The 27069-nt window shown below is 40.1% G+C and overlaps 3 long non-coding RNA genes across 6 annotated transcripts; 2 read left to right on the forward strand and 1 right to left on the reverse strand.

Annotated features, from left to right (window-relative positions):
• Positions 1–414: 414 nt before the first annotated feature.
• On the reverse strand, positions 415–6274 carry LOC135932383 (uncharacterized). 4 transcript variants are annotated; one of them, XR_010573468.1, is made up of 5 exons: positions 5896–6274; positions 3794–3929; positions 1886–2007; positions 1273–1335; positions 415–1104 (listed from the first exon to the last, which is right to left on the reverse strand). It is a non-coding gene; the product is annotated as an uncharacterized LOC135932383 (long non-coding RNA). The 4 variants fall into 4 exon arrangements; XR_010573466.1 differs by lacking the exon at positions 5896–6274 and adding an exon at positions 5521–5625; XR_010573465.1 differs by lacking the exon at positions 5896–6274 and adding an exon at positions 5521–5617 and having other exon boundaries at positions 3794–4094.
• Positions 6275–9134: 2860 nt separating this feature from the next.
• On the forward strand, positions 9135–9899 carry LOC135932384 (uncharacterized). The gene is made up of 4 exons (XR_010573469.1): positions 9135–9158; positions 9251–9337; positions 9499–9597; positions 9800–9899. It is a non-coding gene; the product is annotated as an uncharacterized LOC135932384 (long non-coding RNA).
• A 224-nt stretch (positions 9900–10123) lies between these two features.
• Positions 10124–10936, forward strand: LOC134623496 (uncharacterized). Its single transcript, XR_010093345.1, has 3 exons — positions 10124–10204; positions 10434–10574; positions 10849–10936. It is a non-coding gene; the product is annotated as an uncharacterized LOC134623496 (long non-coding RNA).
• Positions 10937–27069: the final 16133 nt, after the last annotated feature.

Here is a 27069-nt window from a genome sequence, read left to right on the forward strand (position 1 = left end):
CCACGTCCACTGAATCTACCGTTTCCACCTCATCCTTCCAGTGCTCTACTAAACTCCCTGCTCTCTCTACCACAGCTGCCTTTGAACTTGCTTGGGACAGGTCACATGACACAGGGGTGTGCTCTGATGTCAGCAGGCAGGTCAGTGGAGCCCTCTGGTGATGGATATATGCCAGTGAAGCAGGAGGAGGCCTGAGAACAGACAGCAGGCGTAACTAGCAGGACAAAGTTTCATGTAGTACTTGAAGGAGTCATCACAGCCAATCAGCTCTCAGGAAAATAGAACATCACATAAATATTTATCTTCTTTGATTTTCATCAATGTATTTCCTTTGATATGTTTTCTGTCAACACTTCTGCCTGATTAGAAGCTCATAGGCAGTTCCTGTCACTCTACACTAAAAATACTGTAAAGGCTGCCCTCTCTGCCCTCCCACTAGCTGACCTGACTGACACAAACTGTGCTAAGATACCCTACATGGACTGAGCTTCTTGGCCACACACATATAGATTTGCTTGGCTGTAGAAATCCTTCCATGAAGCTCCCAGCGCACATTTTTGATGCTTCTGTTTGTGGCAGAGGAGGTTTGGAGCTCTGCAGAGCCTTGGAGACTTTTACTGACTATGCAGCCCTACCCACATGTGTGATTTAGATTTATACTTATGTGGCAGCCATTCACTGACAAACTTATTTTAAATGATGTCATGTAACAAGTTATTTTCCATGAAAAGTAAAAGTGGTGAAATTCTCAAAATGAGACGAGCATTTTGTTGTTTTGTGTGTGTGTTTGTCTGTGTGAAGTTTCCATGTGTATTGTTACGAAATAAATATATATTCTTAATGCTTATTTTCTGTTTATTTTGTTTTAATGAGGCCAGACTGGGAGAACACCAGTTTGAGCACAATGTCACAGAGTACTGACAGGAAACTGCATGCTGCTGCAGAGAACAGGAGGTTTTAGTGCAGAGCTGCACAGGCGTATAAAATACAGGAAACCAGACAAAAAGTAAACTGTGTGTCGGTGTGACGCAGTGCAGAAATATATATGCAGCTGGCAAAGAATTCAGAGCTGAGCTTGTGTGTTCGTGTGGCGGGTCTCCATTTCTGCAAATGTAAAAATAAAGATCATTTTTTGAGTCCAGTCTTTCTCTGTCGCCAAAGAAATTCAAAAGAGCCGAATTTAATAGTATCTGAAAAGCACAAAACACTGCAAAGACCTCAAGACATTTTTTCTTTTGCTTTCTATGTAAACAAAATATGTAGAGAAAATACCTGTGCCAGGTTGTCTCCATCTAGTGGTGAACATGGCCTTACCACTACATCAGGTGAGTTTCTCTGTGCACAGTAACACAACAACAACACAAACTGTTTAAAAATGATGCAGGCAGATCAATGTTACAGATTCAGTAAGAACGGAGGTTTATCATAATCCTTCAAATATGCAGGGCGTCACACTAACACTGTTGCATCGCTCTGTTATTATCAATTAGATTCAAAACGTGTCCAGTTTAATGTCTGAAACTAAACTGGCATTAAAGTTTCAATGAACTAAAGTGGTCCCTCTGAGTCAGCACCCAGAAAGCTCGTCTCTCTGAACAATGTGGCCATAAATACGAGCGCTGCTGGGATCTTAAAACACTGGAGCTAAATCCAGACTTTGGAGGTTTCACTCAGTAACAGCACCTTTCTAATATTATTGACTGTATGTTATAGTCACATTTATATAAAATGTCATACGTTACACGTTAGCTAAAGGTTGAAGTCACAGAATTATACTGAACAACAATGCAATTTGAGTTCTTGTTTGTTCTTTATATTTGATTTATTGTACGCAGCGGGACTAAAAGGAAAAATAGTAAAAATATGAATGAATCTCTGCTCTTACAGCTTTTATTGTGCCGTGATGTCTCCTATGAAACTGTCCTCTTGCTCGTCTTTTGGATGCTCACCTCTTCTTCACCTTCCACCAAACTGCTGCACTCTTGTTCTCTGCTCTCGCCTCCTGTTCTGTTACAATTAGAAAAGCAGTCAGCATGTGCCAAACAAATCTATCATGTTTGATATGATGATGAGGTTTTTAACATCTTATTTAATGCACTGTATCGATCAATTATTAAACAAATATCAGACTGTAGAAAAGCCAACAATAATGCACTGAGCACGTTCATGCCATCAGAGCTAAATGTTCATCAAAGAAAATCCTGAATGGCTGATACAGGACAGGCCAACATTTAATGCAGCCACAGATGGACATCAGTCAGCTTCCTGCACTTTCCACCTGATCACATCAGTCTTCAAAGTCATGTCACTTCCTCTGTGGTTCATTTATGTTTACTTTTACATTTGCAGTGACAATAACTTTAGTGACATAGTGCACACATTATGGACTGCTGGGTTATCTTGCTTTATTTAAGTTAGTGTTTTTAAAGGTGCAGTCAGTCATTTTTTAGGTTACCTGATAGAAAAAAAGGACCTTGTTCTCATAAACAAACATAGAATGACACAATGACACATTGTTAAATGTGTCACTGGTCACTGCTTAATCTCCTCATTATTTAAGCATTACTTAAGTATGTCATTTATAAATACACATATACATTCTTAGAACCACTTCTGAGCCTGATCTCATTACTCCCAGGAGCTTTTCTGAGTTATCATTGTACCAGAGGAGGAGGGTAATCCACTACTTCTTTCATTTCACCTGAGTTCACCTGTGGGAAAGCACAGCGCCGAGTCCCCTGAATATTTCTTTGAATTCAGGAGGACTTGGAAAATAATGTTGAGTAATTAGTGACTAACTGACTAAAGCCAATGAACCAGATAAATTGTAAACTCTTAAACATCCAGGGATGTCTGAACTTATGTCTGCACCTTCACACTGCAGATATGAAGGATCATACCTGCTTCACCTCCAGTGTTGTGACAAAAAGTCATCGTCTGACAAAAACTGATTTCCAGTGTCTTTACTTATGTTGGTAAACAGACTTTAGTGAGCATGATTTACAAAAGGGGATATATCAAGCTTAATAACGACCCATTTTTTTCAAGTATATTTATAACTCTGTGTTATATTAAAACCAACCCAGTCCTTTTGGGAAACTTATAATATGTTTAGAGAACTATTATTATATTAGTTGCAGTTTCTGCTCTTTAAAAAAGTCATTTTAATGTCAAATGAAAGAAATAAGAAGTAAAAGTCACTGCCAAAACATGGTTACAGCTTCTACCCTGTGACAGGAATGTTGTTTGTGGCACAAGATGACTCAATATCACTCATGAGGGATACATAAAAAGTTGTCTACAGCAGTTTAAATATGATCAGCTGGTTTTTGACAAATACTGGGAATTAGTTTATGGCAGACATGACTTTTTGACACAACACCAGCTAACTGACAAGACCTAGTTAAAAGCTAATATTACGGTTGAATATTATTGCACCTAACCTTGGACTCTAGTATTCTAAAACTTCCCCTCTGATAAACCATATGATTATGTAACAAATATGTCGCTTACCAAAGAACAGAGCACAGTTTATTCAGGGTGTGACAGCACTTTACCACCTGTGTCCAACATATTCATATTCTGGACTGCAGCACGTACATCCTTAAAAACTCCAGGACTTCATCACAGCCTCTCTCACATCTGCTTTACATGTGTACAGGAAACTTAACTAACACTGGCTGAATATGTTTGTAGCAGGATAAAATCAGGGTCCCTTATATGAATGGGATTTAAACAGGGAGATATTGGCATCAGTTACCAACACTTCACTTAATATCAAATTGAGACTCACTTGTGTTTAACCCTGGAATATGTGAACAGGTTACTTATTGAGTCCTTTCTCAGTCCATGGGTTGTAAAACCGCAACATCCTCCATCCGTAGTAAGAGAAAGCGTCTGTGGCAACAACCAAAAGGTCTCCATGCAGCCTGTGTGAATAAGAAAATGTTTTTAAAATGTATAGAGCTAAATATGAAACGTGTCTGTGAGTCCTTCAGTCCAAACAAGAACATGTAGCAGCCGCTGATCCCTCAATGGCACCAGTAGGACGGCAGGAGAGCACAGCCTCTTCCTCAGCAGAAAAGTCTCCTCCACTGCTGGCAGGAGAATGACACATGAGTATTTTAAAAGCCTACTGCGTGTACAGATATCACCGCTGGCTCACACAAGCTGGCTCTGACACAGCTACAGACCATGGCTGTGTCCCAATCCAGCGACCGCATGCTCCTGAGTACGCATTTTGAGACCTATTACATCACAGCGACGCGACGACGGCTGTCCCAATCCCAAGTGTACTCCAAATTTGAAGTGTGGTCTGCTGTACACTTCGTGGTCCCATATATCCCACAATTCATAGGCAGTGCTGGGTGTGGATAATTTTGCCGAAAAATACGGTAGAGAGCTGAAGCGGAGCGGCCGAAGAGTAAACTTTAATAATGAAGAACATTAAAACATTACTGTTGGCCACATGTCGGCAAAGTTATGTGACATTAGTGATGTTTGTACTGACTTGGTTTTAAAGCCTCTACTTATATATCTGACCTTAATCTTACAGACATGTGATGATTTTATGGATAATTAAAGTCAGTCATATATCCACAAACACAACAAGCTGAAAGTCAGTGATGCTGCTCGGTTTGCAGTCCTGAATATGGCGGCACAAGCAGGATTCACTGCACTGTTAATGTTAGCTATGTTATATTGCTGCCTCTGTTCGGTGGTGTCGAGCCAAACGGACTTTAACGTGTGTTTGAACGAGCTGACGGTTCACTCGTTAAGCTGAAAGAAAGATGCTTTAATCACAGGAGTCACACATGTGTCCACTGGACCATCTGGAACTCTTCTTGTTTAGCACTCGTAATAACACAAACACTAAATCCTCCTTCTCTATATAACATTGGCCATATTATATTTACATTACCAAAGTTAAATGACTTTAGTCTCATGAACAACATGAGCTAATTGTTATTTACTAACTAATCTTAAAATGACTGTTGTACAGAAATGAAGAACAACTATCATGTTTTACAGTCACGTGGTCTCAGCCTCAGATACTCAAAGTGATGTCATGACAAAAATGAAGGAACAACAAAACACTTTTCTCCTTCATTTCTGTCACACAAAGCTGGACATTGATAAACGGCCCTTGTGTTACTTTGTGTACGTGCGGTCGCTGGATTGGGACACAGCCCATGTGTGCTCATAGCCCCTAAACAACAACAGTACAGTCTGCTAGTTCAAATGCACAACATGAAAGACAACTTACTGAACACACTCACTCACTGAGTTAGGTCCTTGCACCTTTTTAAAACACATCCCTTTAGCTTGCTTCTTAAAAGTAGTGCCAGCCATATTCCAAACAGTCACACACGAACTTGATCACCGAAGTCCGCTTAACATGGCTGCTACTAGCTTATTCACGATTAGCACACTAATAATCATCATTAACCACACATCATAACATAACCAAACGATAACATACGGAAAGAAACAATGTACGTATAAAACACCAATTCTTACCTAGCAGGAGAATAAATAATCAGCATTTTAAGGCTACTGCATGTACAGATGTCACTGCTGGCTCACATGAGCTACCTCTGAGAACAGCCACAGTTTACTCCCCAGCTGACTGTCGCGAAAGAGTCGTAAATCACTGTAAAACTTTACATTATTCCAGGGCATGTTAAAAACACCAGACAGATGGACTGGATATTAAACGGTATCAAAGGACTAAATGAACACAGGGTTACAATTACATTCTACCATCGTCACATCGAGAGTTCATTAATCATCAGAGTTCAACAATGTGACATCCAGTTGAAAGCAGCTTCACTAACGCCAGCCAGAACAGGCTAACAGTGTATAAGAGCACAAAACATATCGTCAACAACTCACCTCAGTACGGCTGCCATCGGTCACCTTTTAACTCTGTTTTACAGCCTCTTCCAGAAAATGAACGCTTACACTACACACATGTACAGTATATTGATTTTATTTGGTTTTAGAGTTTAACCTGAAATCTTTTGCTGCTGAGCTCCAAAGCGTCCCCTGTAACCATGGTTACGCAGAGGCGTAACAGTGTTCCAGCTGTGACGTCACATACTAGAACCTGGATCAGCCTGCAACGTTTATCGGCACTTTTCTGCTGAGACCCGGAGCTCGAGGCGCTGGCGCCCCGGGATGAGATGAGCTGCTGTGTTTTTCACGGAGAAAAATAATTAAGATGGAATAACGTCAGTCTCAGATGGAAAAAATACAAGATGCAGGCAAAAGAGGACAGCAGATTGAGAAGAGATTTTCTTCAAACGGTAAGGAGCTTCTACCTATGGAACTCCAAAGTGTTCAAAATTAAATAAATAAATTGGACATGATGAAATAAATAACTATGTGAATAAATAAGACACAGATATGTAATGCTAGAATGAAATTGTGAAATAATGGAACACATTTTGAAAAAAAAGCTCGTTATTGTGAAATATATTGCATTCTGCTATATAAATTTATTTATTATTGTGAAATATTATTTCATGGTCATTATTTTTAAACAATAACAGAGATTATTCCTGAGGCAATTTATTTATTTCCAGACGTTTTTATTCCAAAATGTCCTTTTTTCAAAGTCAGTCTTTATTTCAAAATCCCGTTTTTCCCAATGGCCTATTTATTTCATAATGCGACTTTTCAGCAGAATGACTTTGTCTGTCAATCAAGAAAGACAGGTTGGAGCCAGTTGTGTGATTGGTTGCTCCTTTACTCAGACATAAGTAATAGCACATGAAGTGTCGATTTAGGTTTAATGGTGCAATGCGTCTCCTACGCAGATGGCGGCAGTATGGAGCTCGAAATAAAGTTAAGGCACCGACAAATGTAAAACACTGGGCGCGAATAACATTACAGGTGTATCAATGCTTGTGAAGGGCATGGCTGCAGGAGACAAGTTCGTTTCTGAGTTACTCAGAGAAGTTGCTAACCGCTTAGATTGTACGTCTTCACCTCAGTCTGAGAGAGTGTTGCAGCAGCATACTGGAGATGAAGCGGTCCCTGGTCCAATTTCTCATCAAAACAGCACAGTGTTAACGTTAGCAAATGCTAACGCTATCACAGCTAGCTTCAGGGTAAGTAACGATATGTTATTACTGCTTTGTTATTCTGTCTGTCTGCCAAAAATGAGCTTTTTAATCAGTTCAGTCACAGATTTTTTTATACTGTTTTTATCATAGCAAAGAAATCAATAAATTAGGTAAGAGAAGATAATCGTCTTCTGGGTTAATGTCTGTATCACTATTTACATTGTTGTAGGTAATAGTTAATCATGACTGTTTTAAAGTGTCTTATCTTCTCTGCTAATACGGAAGTCAAGTAATCTATGTGAACGAAAAGAAAGCAATTTTAGTTCAATGTAGTGATTTTGTAAGCAGGTAAAATGCTTGCAAATTAAATAGCAATTAATCTAAGCTTTTAGAATTTTTTTTAATATTGTTTTTCCCTTTTTAAAGCTGAAGTCGCAAGACTGTTTGCCCCTTACAGAGCGAGGCCTTCCTCAGCACCACTTTCATCTCTGACCCCGCAATCTTCCAAGAAAGCATGCCGCTCCATTTACACACACACCTTCTTCTGTTTACATGATCATATGTCAGACACAGTGCCAGCTAAAGCAGTCAAATTTGACCTAGCAGCAGCTGGACTTGGAGAGAAACGGATTTCATTCCAAGGTGATGCTACATGTCATTTGTTAATATTTCAAGATTTAGTTTAACTACCTTTTTACTCTTACATTTACCATTTTTGTTGTAATGTACAGTAAGTAATGTGTTTTACAGGAAGGGATGATGACCCAGAAGTGGTCAAGGCAAAGATTGAGGATACCTTCCCTCAGCTAAAAGACACAGGAGGGTTTGAACTGCTGAGAATCTCGGGTACAACACGAAGTCGTAACCTGTGCACAATCCCAAGCCCAGACACTGGATATACAGTGCGATATCTCCGCAGTCCATTGAGTGGAATTGGACAAGCTTTGATCTATATAAGGCCACTGCAGAAAGTATTGATTTGGAAGACGTGAGTAATGACTAGGGTCAGAATATGTTATTTGCATGTATTAATAAACTTGTTCAAATGGCTAGCTAAGCTCAACTATGTGTCAAATCACTTTAGCTGTCAGCTGGTTAGATACATGACTGCATATGAGTAATAATGTTGCTGAATGTGTATGTAAGCAATTGTTAGAAAAGGTTTAGTAGGAGATATGCCATTTTGTGTTTACAATTTGTTTCTGCTGCTCACATGTTGACAAATGCAATTGCAGAACTGTCAAAATATTTTTATCACAGCATGCACCAAATTTATATATATATATATTTTTTTTTTCTCCATATTGTCTGTAGAGCCTGACAACCCTCCAGCAACAAGGACCCCCCACAAAATGCCTGAATTGTGACATTAACATTCCTTTAAATAAAATGAAAAACCACATCACTAAATGCACAAGGTAAGGAACATCTTTGATTTTCTGTATATTTTGGTATACAGTGTGGAAACTAAGTAAATCCACTTTATATATTGGTGATGGATGTTGAAACCTCTGCCAATCCCTCTCACAGTTCATTGAGTGGTGCTGAACCTCAGTCTGTTACTGAAAGTCAGGCTAGGCAGACTCGTAGTACAACAGCAAGGTCAGAGGTCCCATCCTGTAGCAACAGTGATGCCTGGAATCTCTCCTGCGGGGTAGAGGAACCAGATGGTATCATCTTGGACTCCACCATAAATTCAGCAAGAGCAGAGCAATCATCAGGTGATATGGTAGTGCAGGAAAATGCATCTCATCAAGATGAGGAAAAGTCACTTCTAGGGGAAAAACCAGGTAGTGACAGGAATTAAGTTAGGAACATACCAGACAAATGGCAAAAATTACATATATTTTATTTCTTTTGATTGATCCATACAAATGTGTACCTTTCAGAGTGGAAATGTGAACAAGATGCAACCAGAGCAGCCTGGCTCTACAAGTCCGAGTTACTTTCAAAGTATGAGACCAGAAAGGCAGTAGTCCTGCAAATGGACTTGCGGGAAAGTATTGTGGATCAACAGAGATCACTTATCTCCCTCTACAAAGCCCCCAAAGGTAGAGTGGGCGGGCCCTGTCAGCTGCAAACTGGAAGGTATTGTTTCTGTATTGGGAAAACATTAGCAATCCAGTGACTGACTAATCCGAAACTTCACAAGTTTTGTTTTTTTTTCCTTCTTCCTTTAGGGGATGTTGCTGTTGGAGAAGGGGTGAAGAGATTCTTCTTCTCAAAGGCAGTTTCTCTAGTACAGTCTGGTTTGCATTTGAATTTTGGTATGTATGTATGAAATAGCCTGGCCACTTGCATAGTGGATTAAATAAGAGAATATTTCATCATGTAAAGAAAATGTGTTTGTTATGTAAATGAGTTAATTGTGTTAAAATTACTGCCTGGATTTCTCATACGTAACATAACCTAGCTGTACTCTTTTCAGGGAACACAGATCTTACAAGACTGTTTGACGGTGAGCCAGAACACTTGACTCCATCCACTTCTCAGACCTTGCTTGAGAGTGACATGTTTTTGGTGGCAGGTAAGAAAGTTATGTACAGAAATAAGAGGAAGAGTAATTTAAAATAATACATGTGCAGCACTAAAGGTAACAGCATTACTTGTGTTACATTATCCTAACTGTAACCATAAAGATGAAAAATAGATTGAATACAGTTACAAAACTGTTTGTTTTTACCCCCATGCAATGTTAGGCTAAGTGAATTTATTATGTTTGATCTTAGGAAGAATAATGGGACATTCATTCATTCATGGTGGACCGTGTGTGTCTGGTATAAGTCCTGCAATCATCCATGTCCTTTTTGGTGGCTCACCTGAAACAGCTACGGTTCAGATTGAGGATTGCCCTGATATTGATATCCGCAGCACTATTCAGCTGGTTTGCATTTTTGTACCATTATTTTAAAGAATTACTATTTCACAAAATATTAAATTTAGAGACATGATTGAATAGCCATCAGTACCTACTACTGACTACTAATTTTTTTCCTCTGTCCTAGCTTGATGGCACTGCTGAATTAACAGAACTGGAACGAAGAAATGTTCTTGAGCTAGCCCTGGCTTGGGACCTGCCAGGTGTCACACAAACCAATAGAAAGTGGCTGTATGAACGTCTGCTATTCCACGCTGTGAGTACAGACTTATCCTCCCAAATAAATGTAAATTTTAAATAGAAAAGCAAATAAAACCTTTGGATGTGAATAAGTACATTTTTCATATACATTAAAAAAAATCTCTTTTGAGGCCATTTGAATTGCTTTTACCAGTACAGTGGATGTTCTTTAAGTATTTAACATTTAAAGTGTGTTTTACTTTATGGACTCACACTTCAGTTTTGGTTTGGTCTCACTGTTGTAGGTCATAACACGAACAAGCCGTCAAGTCAAGCAGCTGAGGAAAGGGCTTAAGGAGACAATGGTATGGTCGCTTCTGACAGAAAGATCAGACATCATTCCTCTTTTCTTACCAAGGGAATCAGAGACTGCTCCCTGTTGTGAGGTATGGTCAAGTCACATCTTTTAATATCTGAACAGTAAAGGTATTTGGTTAATTTATGAAGGATGCACATTAATTGTTGACACAAAACATCAATATACTATTTTGTGTGCTTGGGCTAGTCGAACAGCTGGGTTACATTTAATAAAAATACACCTAATGTTGCTGACGCTCTTAAGACTACAAGATAAATAAAGATATAAAATGACAAATTAAGCTTATTTTATCTTGTAGCATTTAAGAGAAAAAATTAACCAAGGTGAACTATTTTATGCAGTCTATTCTAGAAAGGATAGTGTGGCCTGCCACAGAAGATGAAGATGAGGAGGAAGAGGAATGCTCTCTTGAGGATAAATGCAGAGTGGCAGGTTACCTTCGGTCCTTCATTGAAAATGGTAAGTCTGCTGTGATAGGTATTTTGCTATTGGTTTTCTCTGATTATACTTTGGTAAATTACATACAGTCCAGTGATCTCGGGTCATTAACAGAGTACACTATAGTATAATTTTGTTTTCTTATTTGCTCCATACTGCCTCCATGCAATACATAAAAAACAGAGTGGTGGCATTATCAGTTGCATTATAATTGTATGTAACTACTTTTAGCTTTGTAACCATAAAAATACAGCTACAAAAGCAATTTGAGTGGGGCAAAAATGTCTTGTGCTCTTTATGTAATTGTTCATCTTTTATGGTATTTCTCCATAAAAGAATCAAAATAATGAATATAGGATGTCATTATAGCTCAAAACAATGTTCCATTGCAGCATCTTGTGCACAACGCAAAGCCCTCATCAAGTTTTGGACAGGATGGGAAGTCTTGCCGAGAGAAATGACTGTGGAAGTGGTCAACAGCACTCTTCCAAAGTCTTCCACCTGTTTTGAAGTACTACGTCTTCCTGCACACTACTGTACCTATGAGTCATTTCTGATGGACATTGAGGTGTGTCTCAACTCTACTGACTCAGGTTTTGGTCTGGTTTAGGATTGATTCCATAACCACATGGTAAGATTAGACCATTTTTCTTTCTTGCATCACATTACTGTATTCAGTGTTCAAAGAAACAGACAATCTAGTGAGTTCTAGTTCCTTTTAATACACTTGACAGTGAAAAATACACAGTACAGGTGAGCATTTATGGCTTTTTGTCAGTTTATATTAAAAAGAGTTCAGAAAACAAAATCAGTTCACTGTACATGAAAAATTACACAGTATGTTTAGTTTATTCTCGCTACTGGAAAAATTATTTGCATTAAGATGTTATACTACTGTACCGTGTGCATTGTATTAAATCTGCTCAGAGTTGACATGTACTGTACATCCAAGAAATGAATATCAAATCACTTATTTTATTTTATTGTTACTTGTTGTTATTATTATTAAAGTGACAGCTGTGTAAAACAAATCCTGTTTTATAGCCACTCACTGTTTTGTTCAAAATGAAATTGGTTATGCTGTTTTGAGTCAGTATTAGCTACAAAGCCATAGATGTAGAAACTTAAAAAGGGGTGTGAACATATTGCACCTGCTTACTTTGAAGAGTTAAGGTGTGCTATCAAACATAAATTTGAGTGACTGAACAGTTTCACAGTAGGTATCCAAAGCTTGACTGAGTGAAACGTTGTTGTTTGGTAGCACAGCAAGCTCTCGTTCACTCAGTGCACGTGGGAGCTGAATCTCAGGAATGGTGATCTCATTTGATGGGCGGTGATTATGTGGTCCTGTCCAGTCCACACCATAATCCTCATCAACCTGAAAGAGCATGCACATGTCTTAAATCTAAACTGAAGTGGTGTTTCCTGCAGCTGTTCCTAGGTGGACATATTGAGTCTGTCAGGGCCTATGTGAGTTTCTTAGGCATAATTATTCATTCACCCATTCTAGTACAGGATTGGTTCTCTTCAGGTATAACAAATTTAACTTTGTTTAAAGTATTGCCATCTATACCTGACAGATGGAATAAAAGGAGAGAATGGCTTGGGAGACATTTTCACTTACAGGAGAAATATTTGGTACACCAACTTGCACAGTAGAAATAAACTCATCTCAACTACAGATAGCAGAGTTTTACATACAAGAACAAATACGGATCAAATAGTCATGTACCTGTGACAAATCTTGTCCCTCCTTTCTGTGCAGCAACCAGAGTTGCAGAGGTGAATGGTTGTTTGCTGTTCTGAGTCCGTGCTGATTCCATGCTTCCTGGAATGACTGAAGATGATGTTGAATGTGATGCAAAAAGCATCTGTGCAGTGCAAACAAGTCAATTTCTTCACCAGGGTTGAGCAGTCCTTGAATCTCCAGCTGGGTGAAGATTGTGTAGAAAAGGTCAAGGACGTTTTCATATACATCCCTCCACAGGCGCTCAATGCTGTAAGACACAGTGAGGGAAATTGTTCATTTATGGTTTTTCAGGTATTTCAACGTCAACAGCCTTCCAAGTCAATTATTAGTGTAGCGTTAATGTGCTGTAAAACCAGTCAATTATGCTCAGAAACCATTTGTTTTATTACAATTGCATGTGTGAAAAAAATGTAAAACAGGCCATCAATTTACTTGTTCTTACCACTGGTTGTGAACACTTCTGCCTGTAATGTGAGAGTTCCTGTTCTCCCCCATTGTCTGCACCATGAAATGTGCAACCTTCACATTTTCCCCTCCTTTGTCTGACCTGGGAAAAAAGTACAGAAGTTTTGATCTGAGTCAGTAAGAGTAACAATCTGAATATAACTACTGTCCAATACAGATTTTTTTGGCATACTGTATTTGTTAAACACCTCTTACCGGACTCGTGACGGTATGCCATATTGTCTGATTGCTGACAAGAAACCATCAAAAACTGTTGTAGCTTTGTTGTTGGTGGCAGCTTTAAGGTAGACAATTAACCTAGAAAAACCATCTATCCCACCATGGACAACAAATCTCCATCTGACAAGGCAGAATTAAAAACAAAAACAAAAAAAACATTGTCATGTCCACAGTTACATTTTTACAGAAGAATACTACCTTTAAAGGAAAAAGCAAGACCAATATTTCAGTTCCATATAAAGTGACAACATGTTATAACAGGAATGTAAAAGAAATAATAGCAGGGAAACTTAAACACTTTACAGAAAGATCTGTAGTGCAAGAAATCACATGCATAATGTAAAGCCTCAGACATGACTATAGCTAATCCTGTGAATGGCCTTATATGACAGCATTTAAGATGACATTTACAAACTCAAGGCTTCATTTTACAATTTTATACATGCATCCTGTTACTTCAATGGAATAGGGAAAAGGTGATGCAAGTACTGACCGAATTAGTTTATGATTTCCATCGATATGCCAAAGGTGATTTGGTGCTGGTACACTGTACTGACGACGCCTTGCAGTCTGAATAGATAACCGTCGCATCATGACCCCTTCTGGATTGACTCGTCTCATTGAATCCATCAGTCGAAATCCTGATTAACAAACCGATCATGTCTTAGTACTACCAACTACAAAAAGACTGTATTGTAAACACTGTAATGCTTATGGGACAGATCTTCATTGCTTCAGGTAAGTATCCAGGTGCTGTACAGATTTACTGAGGAGAGAGAATCACATCATAGCCACACTGACACATGCTTTCTGGGCCAGAAACTGGTGTTTGGATATTCAAACAATATGAGCTTACTTTGAATGTGTATGCCTCTGGATCGTACATGTCCCATCATCATTCTGCAGCCGGCATTTGGGTGATGACGCTGAATGTCCAGCACTTTTGCATCCAAGTCCTCATCCCCAATAGAAGAATAGCGATCAGATTTTCTGCACATATATATATATATATATTTTTAGTATAACAGCAAATTTCAACAAAACGTTTTCCTGAAAGAACCAAGGACCTAAATGTATTCTTGTTTTAGCTTTACTGAAGACACCAGAGAAAGTATGATATTTAAAACGCTGCTGTAATAGACAAAACCATTTCAATAAACTCACTATTTATCATCAACTTTGTTATGTGTTATCAGAGAACAATTAGCTGCAAACAGCAATGAAACATTCAACTATATACTATTTAAAGCACTAATGACCCTGCTGTCTACCAAGATGTGATAAGTAAGTAGACTGTGGAAAGCTGGTGGGTCTACTCGCTACTCTAAAAGGTTCCTACAGGCTCCACTGCCCCCAGTCTCCGAGTTAACACACTAACAGCTAACACTGCGCCGGCTAAACGTGTCTCAAAAACGAGATGGCACTGATAGCTTTAGCCGTAGCTGCCCCACTTATTTTAGACAGTCACAATAAACAAAGTAAGCGATAATATTTCAATGTCAAACGTCATGATTAACGTCAACATCTAAATAATGCCGTGGACAGAATCACACAGGTGTTACATTACAGCGTAAACTTACCTCAAACCTTCCTCCGTCATTCTCCTCCTAATTGTGCTCGGAGACACAGAAAACATATCGGCAATTACCCCGATGGTTATCCCGGACAGCACTAAAGTCCTGAGTGCTGCACCGAGATTTCAAGACGTGGACGACCAACATTTGAAGACAGTTCTTCCTCTGCGTATTCCAAACGAACACGGTGCTCAATTGATCTTAAACTTTCGACAATGTTGTCATCGATGCTAACATCTTGAAGAGCAATTATCATCCCAAGCATTTCAGAAACATCATCTAAACGACTCAAAACAGTATCTACAGGTAAATGATCCCTCTCTATCTGATCTGCTAAAATGAGCAGAATTGACCGAAGTTCACACCAGTCCGCCATCCTCCGTGACTTTTGACCTAGCACGTTTTTGCTAGCTGTGGCAGCCGTCCGCGGAGCAGGTATCCAGGAAAACTAGTCGATGGTAAACGATCAGCCAATGGGCGCAAAGGTCAAGCCCACTCACACTGATTGACAGACAAAGTCATTCTGCTGAAAAGTCGCATTATGAAATAAATAGGCCATTGGGAAAAACGGGATTTTGAAATAAAGACTGACTTTGAAAAAAGGACATTTTGGATTAAAAACGGCTGGAAATAAATAAAATGCCTCAGGAATAATCTCTGTTATTGTGAAAAATAATGACCATGAAATAATATTTCACAATAATAAATAAATTTATATAGCAGAATGCAATATATTTCACAATAATGAGCTTTTTTGCAAAATGTGTTCCATTATTTCAAAATATCATTCTCACATTACATATCTTTGTCTTATTTATTCACATAGTTATTTATTTCATCATGTCCTATTTATTTATTTAATTTTGAACACTTTGGAGTTCCATATCTACCAAGTGATATTTGATTAGGTTAAAACTTCAAGCTTAAATCTAATGTCCAGATTCATGCAAAACCTTTCTGATTACTCAGTGAATCTGTTCATATGTTGCTGTTTTAAACTTTTAATTTCATGGTGACAAATGTATTTGACAAAAATGCAGGATTAATTAAAGGCTATATATGACTGCTAGGTTAGGACGTGGTTAGAGAGAGAGATAATTTGCTCTGATAGAAATCTTTATTAATATTTATGGGGATTTTTTTCCTCCATTAGATTGTTTGTGGCCAATACAATAAATTGTCTCCTGGCTTTCAGGTCCCCCTGAGCCAAATTTGCAAAAATACCAGATTTTACAATCAAGGAACAAACTAGAGTAAAGAACAAACTGCCTATTAAACATACAAAGATACATTGAAGTGACAGAACACTGACGTGACAAAAAAGATCATTCAAATGTTACAGTGAAACAAATGTTTCAGTGAAACAAATGTTTCCAAATCATGGAAAGGTGATGACACTATCACTCATTCCATATTGTTCCTAAAGTCTGCAGTCTTTTTCTACTTTAACTTTTGAAGTTGCATGCACACATATGCGTTAACTCTGCACATGTGTACATGCATGTGAACTGATGTGTGCTTGTGTGGTGATTTGAAGTTGACAAATTATTCATAGTTCTTGAACTTTTACACATTTTGTCACCTTGCAACCACAAACAAAATATGTTTTTATTGACCTTTTCTATGAAAGTAGCACATAATTGTGAAGAGGTATGAAAATAATACATGCTTGTCAAAATTCTAGGCAAATAAATTTGGAAAAGTGTGGCTGCATTTCTGTTCACCCCCCTGCTCTACATAGAGCCACCTTTTGCTACAGTTACACCTGCAATTTTTTTGGAGTATGTCTCTACCAGCTTTGCACATCTAGAGACTGAAATATTTGCCCATTCTTCAATGTAAACCAGCTCAAGCTCTATTTAGGGTCATTGTCTTGCTGGAAGGTAAATCTACATCCCAAGCTTGAGTCCTTTGCAGCCTCCAACAGGTTTTCTTCCAGAATTCCCATTTACTTAGCTCCATCCATCTTCCCATCATCTCTGACCAGCTTCTCTGTCCCTGCAGAAGGAAAACATCCCCACAGCATGATGTTGCCATGTTTCACAGTGGGGATGGCACGTTCAGGGTGATGAGGTGATGATGATGTTATTTTTCTCACCACATGTAGCGCCTTTCATATAGGCCAGAAAGTTTAACTTTGGTCTCGTCTGATCAGAGTACCTTCTTCCACTGTTTGCTGTGTCCCCTACATGGTTCCAGGCAAACTGCAGATGGGACTTTTAATGACTTTTGGTCAACCTGCTTTAAACTTATCCCTGACCTGCCTGGTGAGTTCCTTGGTTTTCATGAAGCTGTTTGTTCATTAATGTTCTGTAACCAACTACTGAGGCCGTCACAGAGCAGTTGTATTTATAATGAGACTAAATTACACACAGGTAAACTTGTCTAATTTGGTTGACTTCTAAAGGCAATTGATATCACTGGATTTTGTTTAGAGGTATCAGAGTACAGGGAACTGAAAGCTTATCAGCATGACACTTTTCAGATTTTATTTGCTTAATATTCTGAAAACCATGTCAATCATTTTCACTTTACAGTTATCTGGTACTTTGTGTTTGTCTGTCACAGAAGATCTCAGAAAAAATCCATTTACGTTTGTTGTTGTAAAGTGACAAAATGTGTGAAAGTTTTTCAAGGTACTGTAGGTCTCATTCTTCTTCTATGGTAGAGCAGCCTGGGCAGAGTAAGACCCAGCTTTAAAATGCTGACATCTGTTAGCACAAATGACTGTAGAAAACATCGGTTATTGCAATAGCACTTATTTTTTTGGAGGGGGGGGTGACAGAGATGGTAACTTTACTGATAAATGTCATGTGACAACCTATACAGTGGGGCAAAAAAGTATTTAGTCAGCCACCGATTGTGCAAGTGCCCCCACCTAAAATGATGACAGAGGTCAGTAATTCCCACCAGAGGTACACGTCAACTGTGAGAGACAGAATGTGAAAAAAAAATCCATGAATACACATGGTAGGATTTGTAAAGAATTTATCCGTAAATCAGGGTGGCAAATAAGTATTTGGTCACCTCAAACATGGAAAATCTCTGGCTCCCACAGACCTGTAACGTCTTCTGTAAGACGCTTTTCTGTCCCCCACTCGTTACCTGTATGAATGGCACCTGTGCGAACTCATCATCTGTATAAAAGACACCTGTCCACAGCCTCAAACAGTCAGACTCCAAACTCCGCCATGGCCAAGACCAAAGAGCTCTCGAAGGACACCAGGAAAAGTATTGTAGACCTGCACCAGGCTGGGAAGAGTGAATCTACAATAGGCAAGCAGCTTGGTGTGAAAAAATCAACTGTGGGAGCAATCATCAGAAAATGGAAGACTTACAAGACCACTGATAATCTCCCACGATCTGGGGCTCCACGCAAGATCTCATCCCGTGGGGTCAAAATGATCATGAGAACGGTGAGCAAAGATCCCAGAACCACACGGGGGGACCTGGTGAATGACCTGCAGAGAGCTGGGACCAAAGTAACAAAGGTCACCATCAGTAACACACTAAAACGGCAGGGAATCAGATCCCGCAGTGCCAGACGTGTTCCGCTGCTGAAGCCAGTGCATGTCTAGGCCCGTCTGAAGTTTGCCAGAGAGCACATGGATGATACAGCAGAGGATTGGGAGAATGTCATGTGGTCAGATGAAACCAAAGTAGAACTTTTTGGTATAAACTCAACTCGTCGTGTTTGGAGGACGAAGAATACTGAGTTGCATCCCAAGAACACCATACCTACTGTGAAGCATGGGGGTGGAAACATCATGCTATGGGGCTGTTTTTCTGCCAAGGGGACAGGACGACTGATCCGTGTTAAGGACAGAATGAATGGGGCCATGTATCGTGAGATTTTGAGCCAAAACCTCCTTCCATCAGTGAGAACTTTGAAGATGAAACGCGGCTGGGTCTTCCAACATGACAATGATCCAAAACACACCGCCCGGGCAACAAAGGAGTGGCTCCGTAAGAAGCATTTGAAAGTCCTGGAGTGGCCTAGCCAGTCTCCAGACCTCAACCCCATAGAAAATCTGTGGCGGGAGTTGAAAGTCCGTGTTGCTCGGCGACAGCCCCAAAACATCACTGCTCTGGAGAAGATCTGCATGGAGGAATGGGCCAAAATACCAGCTACTGTGTGTGCAAACCTGGTAAAGACCTATAGTAAACGTTTGACCTCTGTTATTGCCAACAAAGGTTATGTTACAAAGTATTGAGTTGTATTTTTGTTATCGACCAAATACTTATTTGCCACCCTGACTTATGAATAAATTCTTTACAAATCCTACCATGTGTATTCATGGATTTTTCTTTCACATTCTGTCTCTCACAGTTGACGTGTACCTCTGGTGCAAATTACTGGCCTCTGTCATCATTTTAGGTGGGGGCACTTGCACAATCGGTGGCTGACTAAATACTTTTTTGCCCCACTGTATATGTGATGTCATTATGGGATAATGACATCACATATATTTAGAATCTTACCACCACTTTGATCCTTTGATCCTTAAATCCATAAATAGGGGTGAAAAGTGACGACTTTTAGTCCATTAACTGCAGCAGTTATGTTCGCAGAATTGAAACAAGTATTTTGAAACATCTGGATCCTTTTCGGAGTAACTGTTTACAGATTCCAACATGTCTCAGAGAAAACAACCCTACAGATTTCTAAGGTAAGTTTTCTTTCTTTTTTATGTTGTTCTGTGGTTTTTGTCCTCAGATGAGGTTTGATGACAGGGATTGAAACTTGATAAATTGTCCAAGTAAAAAGATACCGGCATCCACAAATGTCATGTGACACCCTAACTGGCTTACGGGATAATGACGTCACATATATTTAGAATCTTACCACCAATTTGATCCTTTGAGCCTTAAATCCATAAATAGGGGTGAAAAGTGACGACTTTAGTCCATTAATTGCAGCAATTATGTTCGCAGAATTGAAACAAGTATTTTGAAAAATCTGGATCCTTTTCGGAGTAACTGTTTACAGATTCCAGTTTTTTCTTTTTTCTGTTGTTCATTAACAGAAAAAAGACTCACACGTCTGCCATCTCCTGTAACCCAGCATGTTTCTAGGGTTTGTTTTCTTCTTTTTTTATGTTGTTCTTTCAGTTTTTGTCCTGAGATGAGGTTTGAAGTGTTTGTGGTGCAGCTGGTCTGTCTCGAGAAAGTGCAGGCTGCACCCACCTGTAACCAGTGTTGGGTTACTTTGAAAAGGTAATTCATTATAGTTACTAGTTACTTCTTCAAAAAAGTAACTGAGTTAGTAACTGAGTTACAATATTCTAAAAGTAATTAATTACTTGAAAAGTAACTATTGCGTTACTTAAAAAAAGAGAAGTTTGGGTCCAGGGTATAATTGGCCATTTTTAACTACTTTTGATTTTCCCTCCACATTTTACCTTTAAAAACTATCTTCCTTTTCAGCACGACCTCACGTGTCTGATTTACAGTTATGTTTTCATTTTTACATACTGTATAAACACAATTGATCTACAACCAGACAAATAAACATAAAATCTGAGAATAAAAAGGTTTTTTTTTACTATTTCAACCACAAACATTTTTAATGAATCATATTTCATAACTTTAAATGCAAATATAAATTGTCCATTTTAAAATCATATGCACAAGTTTTTCAAACAAAGTTATTTGCAGCCATTTACCTTTTACCCTTTTAAAAATAACCATTTCAAACTATGTACAGAACAATCAGCTGTTCTGCATCAAATCTGATGCCACACAAATTATTTGTGCCACTCCAAAAAATAATTTCTGTCCACTATGAGATAAAGGAGAACAACAGCCTGATACCTGCAGGCCTGACAACAGGAGATGTATCACTGCTGTAACACCTGTAACATTCAGCAGTCGCCTCATTGTTCTGACACACACAACACAACTATTGACTACACTACACACTAACTACACAAGATTTGTAGAGGGTTTCTCCGAGAAGGGGGAGGCAGTGAGGCCTGGGGGAGGTCAACCGATATAAAGCGTGGACCTCTGCTTTCTTTCACACGCCTGGTAGGCAGTGCCACCCCGTCATGAGGGCTGGCCAGACTCTCGGAGTCTGAGGGAGGGACACCCGTATAACGGGTGGAAAGGCATCCCGGACCAATGGTGAAGCTGGCCAATTGCGTAGTCAGAGCAGCTGGCCGGTCAGAGTGATCCCCCCCTCCAATCAGGACACGCGATTGTGAAGGAAGTCAGAGTTTAACCCCCCCAAAATTAGTGTCCAGGCCTGGGCAGAAGAATTAGAAGCCTGGGCCTGGACAAGCGATCGTGAAGGAAGTCAGAGTTTAACTCCCCCCCAAAATTAGTGTCCGGGCCTGGGCAGAAGAATAAGAACCCTGGGCCTGGACAAGCGATGGTGAAGGAAGTCAGAGTTTAACTCCCCCCCAAAATTAGTGTCCGGGCCTGGGCAGAAGAATAAGAAGCCTGGGCCTGGACAAGCGATGGTGAAGGAAGTCAGAGTTTAACCCCCCCAAAATTAGTGTCCGAGGCTGATATTACACACTAAGCAACACCGAGTAAGTTTAGAGTGCATCTCTATAACTGTACTTCTCCGCCGCTCAGTGGGGCTAAAATTCGCCGTCTTAGTGGGGCGATGTACAAAACCGCTCAGTGAAGTTGTTGTACAGAAGCATTAAGTCGCAGAGTTGCGCAGTTCGAACTTTTGTTTGGTTCGCCGTCTTAGTGGGGCGAAATGTAGACCGCTTTGTGGGGTCCGCCGCTTTGTGGGGCATTGAGAAGTTCCGCGGGGTCCAGATGTGCTGGACAATAGGCCTATTTTGTGTTGTTGTTGTTGTTGTGTTGAGTGTGTTTGTCTGAGTAAGTGCGGAGTAGAACACGTGGTCTGTGACGCCGACTGTTGTTGTTATCATGGGTTCCCGAGCAAGTAAGACTGCCTCACAGGGAGACAACACATTTTTGCAAGAATTTACTCCCAACAGTGCGAGGTATTTATATTCTCATAACTGTCATGAGCGTAAATTGGTTGCGGGAGAATCTCAAATGTTGGAAGTTTTCAGAAAACACAGCAGCCTTGAAGAGCGTGCAGAGAAGGCCAGCCCACATCAGCAGCAGTTAAGCTCTGGTGAATGGCTTTCACCCACCCATTGCTGATTTCATGCCCGTCAAAACTGCCAATACACACATGTTTAGATTATTTTTTTAGCTTGCCCTGATCAACACTCGTGTTTCTTCTCTGGGCTCATCTGGACAAAAACACCTTTCTGTGTTTGGCTGCAGCCTCATTGTGACTGACAGGAAGTGTGTTATCCATGAGCTTCTTTGTTTCCTGCTGTGTTTCCTGTCTGTGGACAAACACGAGTGTTTCAGCTGAGGACTTGGTTCCTTCCACCTGTCCATACAGGACATCACGCTGTCTTTTCTCTTTAAATGCAGCTCCAGGTCCTTCCACGTGCTGTATTTGTGCAGTTTGTAGTGTGTCCTGGGAAACGTAGCACACATGGTGTTCTTCTGCTGTTTCCTCCTTTCACTGAGTGTGAAACACTGACGCTGTGCTGTTGTTCACAGAGCTGATTCTAGCTGCAGCTGGACTCTGTCATCTAACTGAATGTGTTGGTGCTGATCACGGGGCTCTGAGGGGGGAGCAGCAGGAGGACTCTGGATGCTGACGTCAGTGTATCTGTGGAAGCTCACACAGCGTGTCTCTGTCATTCAATATTGTGTATATATTGTATCTATGCAAAGATGAACAGACTGTGTGTTCACTGGTCTCTGTGCTGCTGACTGCTGCAGCTCTGATGTCATCATCACTCCCTCCTCCACCCTCAGCAGTCCCAGCATGCTGCTGTGGTGCACCCCACCCTCACTCTACACCTGAGCCATAGACCACACCCTCCACCTCAATATACACCACAGTTTTCTCTGCTATGGAAATGAGATCAGGAGGAAATCATTATTATTATTATTTAATAAATGCTCACATTAATGTGGGCTTATTTGTTTCATATTAGAAACATTAGTTGAGTGTTTTTAGTATAAAATGGTGAAAGTCCCTCTTTTTGCTCCTCCTCTCACCTGTGGATGGACGGTGCTGTTACCGTGGTGACAGCTGTGATGTGTTTCAGTCCTGCCTGGTTATCACTGCAGGAATCTTTCACATTTATTACAGGTAATAACTCTGATTTTTCTGTGTATTATGAACTAAATGTATCCTGATACACACAGAGATGGATGAGCAGAGGTCACATGATGAAAGAACAAACATGGAGTCTTTGATTTATTTAGATATTTATTGATGAATGCAAACAAACCCTGACACTGAACCATCGTCCAGCAGAACAAACCTGATCACATGACCTGCTGACCCAAACAGTGAAAAGCTCCATGGCAACAACAACAAACAGCCTCACATATGTTAACAGAGGCTGTTAGAAGCACAGAGTCTTTACAGTCTTTCTCCTGTTTGGACACAGATCTCTGCACATCTTCATCACAGTTACTCACAGACATGCAGAGTGTGTGGATATCAAAGCTAAGTTTCCACCATGTTTGTAGTCTGTACTGGGACTCATGGAGCATCTCTCTATGAGCACTCAGTGCTTTAAACAGTGAGTCCCAGTTTAACCAGCAGCCTTCACACCACACATCACACAGACATGGAAACTTCAAACCCTCAGACTGAAGTCACTGGCAGTCTCTGGCACCAGCGACTGCGCTAACAAACATACAGCAAACAGTGAAGGTTTGTAGAGAAAGCTTTCTTTCTCTGTCTCCTTTCATATTTAAAGGTTACTGTGTTAAAAAAAAATATTGTGCTACCATGCTGTTTTGTATTGTTTTGGTAAATAAATAGTTTATGAAAATATCACTAAATCTGTCATTTATTAATTTTAATATTAATTACTGATCATGTCTCACCTCTAGTGTTCTTGGTCTTAATTTCAGGTTTCTACCATGTGTTGTAGTCTTTTTGTCTTTTTGTTTCCGCTATGTACTGCTTAAAATCCAGAATAGGGAGGATGGTGTAGGTTTAAGTTTATTAGATTGATACATATATACCAACAAGGCAGTGTACATCAAAGCAGTAGTTTTCATGCAAAGGCTTTATGGTTTTTCCTATAGCAATTGACAGATCACGTGACTTTCGCACATTGCATGCCGGGAACTCGCGGCAAAACAAGTACCGCATCAAATGCAAGCATTTTGCAGCACCGCAAAACGTTCATTCTCCGGTTCCAATGCCTTCTTGGTTTTTCTTTGCCGCACAAAAAAGGAATGTACAAAACTAAGGAGAACAATGCCGGTCCGTACAAAGACAGACTCGACGAAAAGGCAAAGAAAAGATACGAGGAAAAAATCAAAGGAGTGAAAGGGTCAGACCCTTATGAGCACACAGTGGACAAAAGACGTTAGCGTGCTGCCCAACTTTCAAAAATTCTTTTCAACGACATAATCCGATAAAAAAAAACGATCTCTTTACCCGTCGGCTTCCCGTGGCTGTTCATGTGACCGGCTATTGCAGTTAATAATACAACAGCTTCTTGCCATTTTTTGTGTTTCTTTTTATCGCTGTGTAACTGAGTTCAATTGAAAGCCTGCGTGCACTAGTACCTCTTGCCTCAAGTTCCCAGAATCCTTTGCGGTTTTACCCCTGAATGACGTCACATTTTCAATCTCTATCCTGGTGGGCCGGTCTCTAGTCAAAATGCCTGGGCCGATTTTTTGTCCCAGTCCAGCCCTGTCTGGAGACATACATTGCTGCTCAGCAAATTGGAGCAGTGGGGGTATAATTAACTGGCAACCGTCCCATTAGGGATAAAAGGGAAACAGATCCGAAGTTCCCACCACAGAAGGAGAGAGTCAAGAACACATCAAACAACAATAACTCAACTTTAACAAAAAATGCAGTAAACGTGAGCATCTCAGATGTCTCATTTACTGAAATATGCGGCTTTATGTTGCATGACTACAGGGAGTGCAGAATTATTAGGCAAATGAGTATTTTGTCCACATCATCCTCTTCATACATGTTGTCTTACTCCAAGCTGTATAGACTCGAAAGCCTACTACCAATTAAGCATATTAGGTGATGTGCATCTCTGTAATGAGAAGGGGTGTGGTCTAATGACATCAACACCCTATATCAGGTGTGCATAATTATTAGGCAACTTCCTTTCCTTTGGCAAAATGGGTCAAAAGAAGGACTTGACAGGCTCAGAAAAGTCAAAAATAGTGAGATATCTTGCAGAGGGATGCAGCAGTCTTAAAATTGCAAAGCTTCTGAAGCGTGATCATCGAACAATCAAGCGTTTCATTCAAAATAGTCAACAGGGTCGCAAGAAGCGTGTGGAAAAACCAAGGCGCAAAATAACTGCCCATAAACTGAGAAAAGTCAAGCGTGCAGCTGCCAAGATGCCACTTGCCACCAGTTTGGCCATATTTCAGAGCTGCAACATCACTGGAGTGCCCAAAAGCACAAGGTGTGCAATACTCAGAGACATGGCCAAGGTAAGAAAGGCTGAAAGACACCACCACTGAACAAGACACACAAGCTGAAACGTCAAGACTGGGCCAAGAAATATCTCAAGAATGATTTTTCTAAGGTTTTTATGGACTGATGAAATGAGAGTGAGTCTTGATGGGCCAGATGGATGGGCCCGTGGCTGGATTGGTAAAGGGCAGAGAGCTCCAGTCCCACTCAGACGCCAGCAAGGTGGAGGTGGAGTACTGGTTTGGGCTGGTATCATCAAAGATGAGCTTGTGGGGCCTTTTCGGGTTGAGGATGGAGTCAAGCTCAACTCCCAGTCCTACTGCCAGTTTCTGGAAGACACCTTCTTCAAGCAGTGGTACAGGAAGAAGTCTGCATCCTTCAAGAAAAACATGATTTTTCATGCAGGACAATGCTCCATCACACGCGTCCAAGTACTCCACAGCGTGGCTGGCAAGAAAGGGTATAAAAGAAGAAAAACTAATGACATGGCCTCCTTGTTCACCTGATCTGAACCCCATTGAGAACCTGTGGTCCATCATCAAATGTGAGATTTACAAGGAGGGAAAACAGTACACTCTCTGAACAGTGTCTGGGAGGCTGTGGTTGCTGCTGCACGCAATGTTGATGGTGAACAGATCAAAACACTGACAGAATCCATGGATGGCAGGCTTTTGAGTGTCCTTGCAAAGAAAGGTGGCTATATTGGTCGCTGATTTGTTTTTGTTTTGTTTTTGAATGTCAGAAATGTATATTTGTGAATGTGGAGATGTTATATTGGTTTCACTGGTAAAAATAAATAATTGAAATGGGTATATATTTGTTTTTTGTTTAAGTTGCCTAATAATTATGCACAGTAATAGTCACCTGCACACACAGATATCCCCCTAAAATAGCTAAAACTAAAAACAAACTAAAAACTACTTCCACAAACATTCAGCTTTGATATTAATGAGTTTTTTGGGTTCATTGAGAACATGGTTGTTGTTCAGTAATAAAATTATCCTCAAAAATACAACTTGCCTAATAATTCTGCACTCCCTGTAAAGTATCAGTATCGGATCAGTATCGTCGATACCACCCTGAATATTACTTGGTATCGGATCGGAAATGAAATCAGTGGTATCGAACATCACTACTAGACAGTGATCGTGATTACCGTCCACAGGAGCGCGCAGCTGCTTAAAGCTGTAGCGTCCAGATTACTTACAGCTACTTCCTGCAGCTGATATAAGATGCGGTAAACTGAACACAGCTTCAACCGTCTGTTTGTTGAAAAATAGTAATGGACCGCATTTCCTTGTTAGTAACTGTAACGGCGTTGTAACGATAGGAATAGTAATTAGTTATATTACTCGTTACTGAAAAAGTAAGGCCGTTATTCCCATCACTGGTCCTCACTCTGGACACTTGCAGTTGTCACACATGGAAATCAAATGTGTGATGAGCTGCAGGATTCAAACACAAGTGTAACTTATAAATACATGTTCATACTTTTATTCCACAATCAGAGAGAAAGAAACAGAGAGAGAGTGCAGGACAGACAGGTGACAGTCTCAGGTGTATACACTGCTACAAAACAGCACAAGAGAAGGAGGATTTAGTGTTTGTGTTATTACGAGTGCTAAACAAGAAGAGTCCCAGATGGTCC

This window comes from Pelmatolapia mariae, unplaced genomic scaffold (genome assembly GCF_036321145.2).
Source record: "Pelmatolapia mariae isolate MD_Pm_ZW unplaced genomic scaffold, Pm_UMD_F_2 NODE_ptg000688l+_length_28431_cov_1, whole genome shotgun sequence".
Classification (NCBI taxonomy): domain Eukaryota; kingdom Metazoa; phylum Chordata; class Actinopteri; order Cichliformes; family Cichlidae; genus Pelmatolapia; species Pelmatolapia mariae.